Raw genomic sequence first — 8,716 nt, 5'->3', positions numbered from 1 at the left:
CAAATGAATGTTGATTCAATCACCATCTTTGTCTCAATGTCTTGCCCCGAGAACTCCAACTAACATGACAATGAGAGGAGAAGGAAAACTCGAGAGGGATCGATCTTATCGAAGGTCGAACAACTCAGGATCAACTCACGGAGTGAGACATTGAAACATCTCTCGAGCTGAGACACAAAACACATATCGAGAGGGGAGGAAAGAAACAAATGACGAGGTTTCAATTTGGCAGGTTACAAATCCACACTTGACTAAGATGGAGCATGAATTTCAAGTAGAAAGGAGATAATTGCCATGATTTCGTAACGTGATACCTTAAGGAAGGTGACTCGTGGAATTATCCCTTAAGTGGCAAAAAGAATTACTTTTGATACAGAGATCATTGGAACTCTCTATACCAGCCTAAGGCAATTTACGAGCGATCGTTTGACGGAGTTCGGGAGAGCGACACACTCGGGCTAGAATGGATGATGTGAACTACCTTGTTGAAGACAACGCAAGGGATGATTTTGCTTGCGTGTGCTCTCAAGAACTTGAGCATTTCCATATTCATCAAGTTTCTACCAACATCCGAGTCGAGGATCCTGGCAACACATCTTACTACCTTGACGAATAGTGATGGACAATGCAGATGCATAGAAAGACAACCCTTTCTCAGATTTCACCTTAGCGAGGCCAAGGGAATGAAATCTGGATGATCGACCGAGAGACATTTAGCACTCCGCTTCTAATGTTCTCCTTGATGTACTGGTTACCACGGTCATGCTTTAAAGCATCAGCATAGCCATCAAGTAGTGGTCGGACTTCGGAATACAATAGATCCATAAGGAACAACTTCTGGAGTAAATCCTACGAAATCCTTATAGGGAGGTGGCCAACTTCCTCAATCAAGATACTACAATAATAGGTCTTCCGGGTGGGTGTATTGGCCACAACATCCACTTTACCGGTTATAGAGAGACCAATATTATAGTTCTTGGAGTGTGTTCCAACCATAATATCTGCCTGAGATTCAGATCTGGTTGGTGTCAGGATATTCCAGACTCATCAAGTCTAGAAAGAAAAATGAAAGTTTGCAACACAAAACGACGAGATGATGTTGCGAGACTCTCGGGGAAATGAACTACGGTAGCAAGCTCCAAAACATGAGCTGGTTCTGCTAAACACATGTGAACACGCTGTCCCAGACAAGCATGACCACATAGTAGTCTTATGATAAAACACTACCGAGTTCAGGTTGGGAACCATCATCGAGGATATCGAAGTCTTGTGCATTACCATGGATTGGCACTTAACTCCTTCTCCTAGAACAAATCAGTCAGTGGCTTGGTGTGCTAGGGACACATATGGACTGGAGGTAGCGAGCCTATCAAACCATAGAATACTTCGCACATGCGTGACTAACTTGGGATGATTCCAAGGAAGCAGAACAAGCTTTATTGAATCCACGGTGGCAACTTTCACCAAATGCACGTGAATCAGAGGTAGTCACTTCTTTCATCCAAACATATGCTTCATGAGCTACCATGAAGAAATGCTTTCAAAGTTTCCAACGCTAACTTAGATGTTCAACATGAATCATGGACAAGATGACAATGTTTTCAATGGGCTCAACAAACAACCATCCAGGCTTCCATATAGATGGAATTCCACAATTAAGTGAACACGGTGATAGCATTGGTCATAACAAAGGATGTAATGGTGTATGCCCGAGGAATCAACCTCGAGTAGGACAACATTACGAACATCGTTGGTTATGATTTGATTTGAGGATAGCCCACACTCAAATCAAAGTTTGGACAAGACAATAGATCCAATAACTGATCACGAGGACCAATCGATGAAGATATCATCTTTCTTCAACACACACACACAAAAGATATCCCTTAACACGAACTAAGCAAGACAAGCTTTTATCTTCCAACTCTCCAAGTTGTTGTTAAGCTTAACCAACTATCTCAGGGGTATCCAACACAGATTCTTGGAGAAAAGGGTGGCTACAAGAAACCAACTTGATCACGAACTCAACATAGTGATCAGGGGACAACCTGGTGATACTTACAAGAAGATATTTGGAAAATCACAACCCACCGATATGTTATTAAGCTCGAGAACAATCTTGCTTTGCGAGGCAAGACGATGTGATCAATAGAGCAAGGGTTTGACACAATCCTAACTCATTGATCGAATAGTGCTCCGGAAATAAGGACTAGGTAGCACGATCAATCTTAGAATGATGATTCAATAACCAACACGCTAAGAATGAGTTTATTGTCCATTAACTACCAAGCAACGGGGTTGCTAGGAGTATTGATTTCACACATCACAGTTCACCTGTCGGCATTCCGGTTACAACAACACGGAACCGATGAATGAATAATGATGGCGATAAGTATCACTGCGTCAAGAATTCATAAGAGGTGGTGCAATTCTCATGACATTCTTGACATAAATATGGTAACACTCCAAGGTAGAACAGAGCAAAACCTTGGTTGGCATTTTGATCCATGGAATACAACTACTTTGACCCAATCCTAGATATGGATAAGGTACTGGAGTTTGTTTCTCCTAGTCATTCTGGAATAGAATGGCTTGACGGACCACAAGAATAGTAGGCATCAATGAACACGATCGCACAACTACTCCCGACTATCAGTTGATAGACGAGAGTCATAAAACAACTAAAGAGGGACAACTCAAGGGAACATATAATTTTCTGAGTTGTGGATGCATAGATTAGTATGTCGAACCAAGTTCAACAGGTTTCTTCCGAATAACCCATGCAGAAAGGTAGAGCTGGCAGAATCACAATTATGAATAGAGAACTCCTCAGGAGTACTCTAATGGTGATCTTTTGGTTCAAAGAACTTCTGCCTTAATGGTTCATGGTATTTGGAAGAAGGAAATACCACGGACCTCAAGGACTATCGCAAAGGTTACTAATATCCTAAAGGAACTAGCAACACTATCAACATGAAGCAAGTAGGGTGAATCTTGGGCTTAAGAACCCAGAAGTAGAATATCTACTACTAAATGGCATCATGGGATGTTTTCGAGAATGGTGGCCAGAATCATCACACTGGGAACAGAAACATTGCTAGATCACTAAGTGGTTCTCGAAGACACCTAGGGTCATAATACTAACTCCAACATACATGTCAAGGCAATGGAGTACCTCAACAGACCAATTAGTGTGCTTAATCTGGCCCAAAGGAACATCGAGAACAGGAAGAAGGGAGTTGCAAATGCATCGGACTATTTAAAAACCTGGGATGACTCGGACAGCATAACGGCTATAAATGCTCAAAAGATTTGAGACATCCTGCAAAAATGGTGGCATAACCACTCAACATCACAATATCAACGTTCTGAGGCCAGCTACGAACATATGGAAGTAGTAGGAACTGAACTGAGGCTTGAACTCAACAATCCTAGCCAACTACGGTTTAGTAACACGTCATCTTGAGAGATAGAAGAGAAGCCTAGTTCTTAACCCCGTAGAAAAGATAAGATGACTCAGATCAGAAGGTCATGAGGATAAGGAGTAAAAGAGCCTTACGTTCCCATCCACAATCAATTCCCTTACATAACTAAAGCATTTCTAGACACGACTTCGACCAGCTTGGCTTCGTAATCCTATAGGCAGTCAGGCTCTGATACCAAAGCTGTCAGGACCCCGATTCCAAGTCACATCGATCTAGCCGGTAACACCTCATATCACTTTGTGGCCTCACGCATGGTATTCCCACGGGTGTCGCCTTACCATGGCCCGGTACCGTTTGCGCCTTTTGGCTCACGTATATGATAGTGTCGTTAGCATCCATATGACAGAGAACCTGGGCCGACATGGCTAGTCGCTAACCCAAAACAACACTAACCTATGGGGACAGGCATACATGAATCACATCAAGCATGTCGGTCAGCAGCGTGTGAATCCGGGCTGTAGCACTGGGCTAACAGGACTCCGGGAACCCGGGCTATAGCAGGCTAGGCAGGACTCCGGATCTCACCTTATGACATTTCCCCGAAGGGACAGACACAGGAACGAAGTGAAACACATGCCGGCCAGTCAAGTGTCCTGAGCAGTAGTGCTGGGCTAGCAGGACTCCAGTGATCCGGGCTGTAGCGGACTACTATGGCTCATGGAAGCACTAGACCACATTTCCCCATAAGAGAGGCTGCCAAGGATAAACAACTACATTGTCGGATCCCACACATACCAAGCATTTCAATCATACACACAATATGCTCGATATGTGTAATACAACATGGCATCACAACATAACTCTACAACTCAAGTATTTATTCATTAGGCTCCGAGGAGCGAGATATTACAAACATGGGTCTCATGACCCAACATTCAGAGCATACAAGTCAAAGCACATGCGGAAGCTTAACTTGTCTGAGTACAGACAACTAAAAATGAAGAAGGTTGAGGAGCCTGACTATCTACCAGACCCTCCCAATGGTACAAGATCGTAGCTGAGGTAACAAGCTAAACGTCGAAGTCCAAGCGGAACTACTAGCGAGACTGAAGACTCTCTGCAAAACATAAAATAAGCAAACGTGAGTACAAATGTACCCAGCAAGACTTACATCAGAACTATCTACATATACATCAGTATCAACAAAGGGGGTGGTGGAGTTTAACTGCAGCAAGCCAGCTTTGACTCAGTGGCTAACCTGAACTATGACTGCAAGTAACTCGTTTGAGGTGGCGCACACGAGTCCACAAATTCACCATATCAATACACCACTATGGATCCGCTCCCGTCTCCCTGCGAGAACGCCATCCATAGCACTCACGCTTATCTTACGAGTTTTAGAGTAACCACTTTCACTTGTCTATGAACTATGCAAGGGGTCCAAGTTTCCATATCTGAGGAATCCGGCTATTTGAATAGATAATGATAACCCTGCACGGGTGTACTTCTTCACACATGTTCCCACCACTTACCGTCGTTTACACGACATGTACTCGGCAACCTTCAAGCGGAAGCCCAACGAGGGTGTCGGCCACGGCCTACCTAAACACCTAAGTCTCTAGTCCAGGTTTATCGCCTATTCAGGTTCCATCCGCAGGGAGTCTGGCTGAGGTTTCCACATACGGCCCCGAACGATGTGAACAGGGTTCCCGAGACACCAAACGGGTGCCCGGTACACCATGCCACGGTGTATCTATCGCAACATAGCCCACCCCTAGGGTCAGCGCTACGCATGGCCGCCAACACATATCCTATAAACACCAGAAACTAGTTGCAACTCCTGGACAGAGGACAAGGGTGATCAAGAAGCCGAGAGGGTCAATTAAGGATCCCAATGAGTGGTAGTAGCTATTCATGGATCACAGACACAGAACTCAGTTCCTGAGGACGGCTGCAATGAGACAGCCCACCATGTACTCCTACATGGCCTCTCACCGCTACCTTTACCAAATCGTGTTCACACACTTAGCTCACACACAGTAGGACATGTTCACACACCTCTGATTCATCCCCGATGAATCAGACCCGACACAACTCTATGCAATAGCAGGCATGACAAACAAGCATGAATGAGTAGGCACATCTGGGCTCAAACAACTCCTACTCATGCTAGTGGGTTTCATCTATTTACTGTGGCAATGACAGGTCATGCAGAGGATAAGGGGTTCAACTACCGCAGCAAGTAACAGATGAATCGTTGTTGTCCTAATGCAGTAAAAGAGAGCCGGAGCAAGAGAGTGGGATTGTATCGGAATGAACAAGGGGGTTTTCCTTGCCTGGCACTTCTGAAGATATCATTGGGTCTTCATCAGTGTCAACGATCACACCGTCGGTACAACGTCTATTGAGAGGGCACAAATACCGGCAACAGAGAAAGAAACACAATCAATGCAATGCACACTATGATGCATGATCATGACATGTCAATATGCTATGGTTTGAGCTAATGCAACTAGCAACATGTTAAGTGGATTTGGTTTAAACCCTAGGTTCAAATTCAAACTCCATATGTGAGAGTTTAAATTCTATTTATGTGAATTGGCATAAACAGCAGCCATAAGTTGTTCTTACATGCATGAAAATGCCATAAACAGATTCCTTGAATTTTTCTGATAATTTTTCATATATAAATTACTTCATTTGGAGTTACGGTTTAATTTCTATGATTTTTTGAAGTTTAAGTCATTTTCTGGAATTTCCTGAATTGTTTTAAAACAGAAATTAATTACTGCGTCAGCATGACATCGTCATGACGTCAGCAGGTCAACGGGGCATGGTCCAGGTCAAACCTGACCAGTGGGACCTACTGGTCAGTGACCCAGTGACATTTAGTGTCATAGATAGGTGGGTCCGGTCAACGGCCACGTCAGCGAGGTCAACGGTGACGCATGGGGCCATTGCGTTTAGATTAATCTTAATCTATTTTTGTTAGCTAGTTAGTTAGGCAGCGGGGCCCGCATGTCAGCAAGCCAGCGGGGTTAGTTAGTGGTTCAATTAGCCGCTAATGACACGTCCACATCATCATCGCCAGCGTTATAACCACCAGCGTAAACAGAGCACGGCGAGGTTGCTCGTCCGGCCAATTCCGGCAACAAGAGGTCGCGTGGCCGGGCGCGTTGGAAGCGGCGCAACGAGGCGCGTCCGTTGGTGGCCTCAGGCAGTGCTGGGGTGGCGTGCAACAGCGGGGACGACGAGTTGGGCAGCGGCCGGAGTACGGCGTCGATGGGGATCGGGTCTAGGGGACGAAATTAACAGAGAGGAGAGAGGGGAAACGACGGCGGCCTCACAGGGAGTAGAACTGGGGCTCGAAGAGCTCGGGGACGACCGGCAGGCGACAGATCGATGGCGGCTCCCTCCGGTGGCCGACGTTGAAGACGAAGACGATGGCGACGGAGCAGCGTGTCCCGAGCTCGCTTGCTTCGATGGATAGGCCCGCGACGTCTTGGCGGAGCGGTTGGACGGCTAGGGAGGCAAGGGGTGGCCTGTGGCCGCGAGGGCAGCGAGGGGCAGCGATGGTGGCGCTCGGCCGGTGAGAGAGAGAGCCAGGGGAGGGGAGAGGTTGTGGGTGAGGGAGAGAGAGAGGTTAGGGGGTCTCTGGGCGTCTCCAAACGCGGGATCAGGGAGAAGGACGGGCCTCTAGCGCAAAGCAGGAGGTGGCCGTAGCTGCGCGTGCATCGACACGCATCTGCTCTTACAGGCAGGAGGAAGACGACGCTGTGGGGGTAGGTGGGCTGGACCAGGTAGGTGCGGGTAAGAGGCCCGGCGGGCTTCCGTTTTTCTTTTGTTTCTGTTTTTCTGTTTTGTTTTGTTTAATTGCCACTGAATTCAAATTCAAACAAATTTGAAAACAGTGCCAAAACTCCCCTGGATAATTTTATGTCACTTAAGGTCTACTCCTCATATACATAAAATGTCTCAGGGCATTTGAAAATATATTCATTATATATTATGAATATAACTCCAAATTCAAATAGAATATTGATTTAAAATCAGAGCCCAAATAATCCCTTAGAAATGTTCCAAAATTTTGGTTTGATTTATAACTCTTGCCAAAATTGTCAGAGCTATTTCTAGGGCATTTTGGATTTACTGATTGCAATTTTAGGGTTTCTTGCCCTTTTATTAAAATGATTTCTGAGGCTTTCAATTTCCTCATTTCAACTTTCGGAATATAGACATGATGCACACATGAAGCTAGCCTAGAGCATTACCAGAAGCTAGGGATGTGACATTCGGAGGGGAACACATATTTATAGGTAGAGGGAGGTGGGAGTGTCCAAATGGAGTGTAGTTTTCGCCCACACGATCGTGATCCGATGACGCAGGGCATGGAAGTGGTTTGGATGGGTTATTGGGCCGTTTTGGAGGGGTGTTGGACTGCAACACAAGAGGCTTTCACGGTTTCCGGGTTAAGTATTGGAGCATCAAACGGACTCCAAATGGAATGGAATTTGACAGGCGGTCTACCGGTGGTGTACCGAGGCCGCTTGGCAAATCTCGGTCCATTCCGAGAATGTTTAACACCCACTCACGAAAAGAGACAAAAAAGGGGCGCCAGAGGACATTGGAGCGTTGGATTGCAAAACGGACAACGGGGAAAAAGCTCGGATGCATGAGACGAACACGTATGCAAATGCGATGCACATGATGACATGATATGAAGTGCATGGCATGAAAGAATTGCAAAATGAAGAAAAAATCCAACCACGAAAGAAAAATCATATCGCATCTCCGGAAAACGCAAGAGTCGGAGTTACAAATGTGGAAAGATGCATCCGGGGCATTACAACACTCCACCACTACGAGAGTATCTCGTCCTGAGATCTAGGATGGCACCGTAGGGAAAACGGAAGAGGAAGATAAGAGGTAAAACTAAGTTGCTTCTTTGACAAACGAGTGAGACTAAAGAACCTTGAAAGGTTAAACCATTTCGAGAAAATAATACAACGGAGATGAACAAAGTTGACAATCTCCGTCAGAAAAGAGGAAGAAGGAAGAACAAATTCGGACAGCACTCTGGTTGAAAAGAGATGCAAGACTTGATAAGATGAAAAGAACTTGAACAGAGGACACAACACTCCGGTTAAATGGATAAGCATGAAAAGAACACGATCCTCACCATTCAATATGATGAGGGAAAAGAGCAACATGAATACATGGCATAAAAATAACAACAGGGAAATGACTTAGTAAAATCCTAACTCCCTGAAATCAGCAATATCACGAAGGCT

This window comes from Triticum urartu, chromosome 2A (genome assembly GCF_056163025.1).
Source record: "Triticum urartu cultivar PI428250 chromosome 2A, HENAU_Tu73, whole genome shotgun sequence".
NCBI lineage: Eukaryota > Viridiplantae > Streptophyta > Magnoliopsida > Poales > Poaceae > Triticum > Triticum urartu.
Note: the sequence above shows the minus strand (reverse complement) of the source record.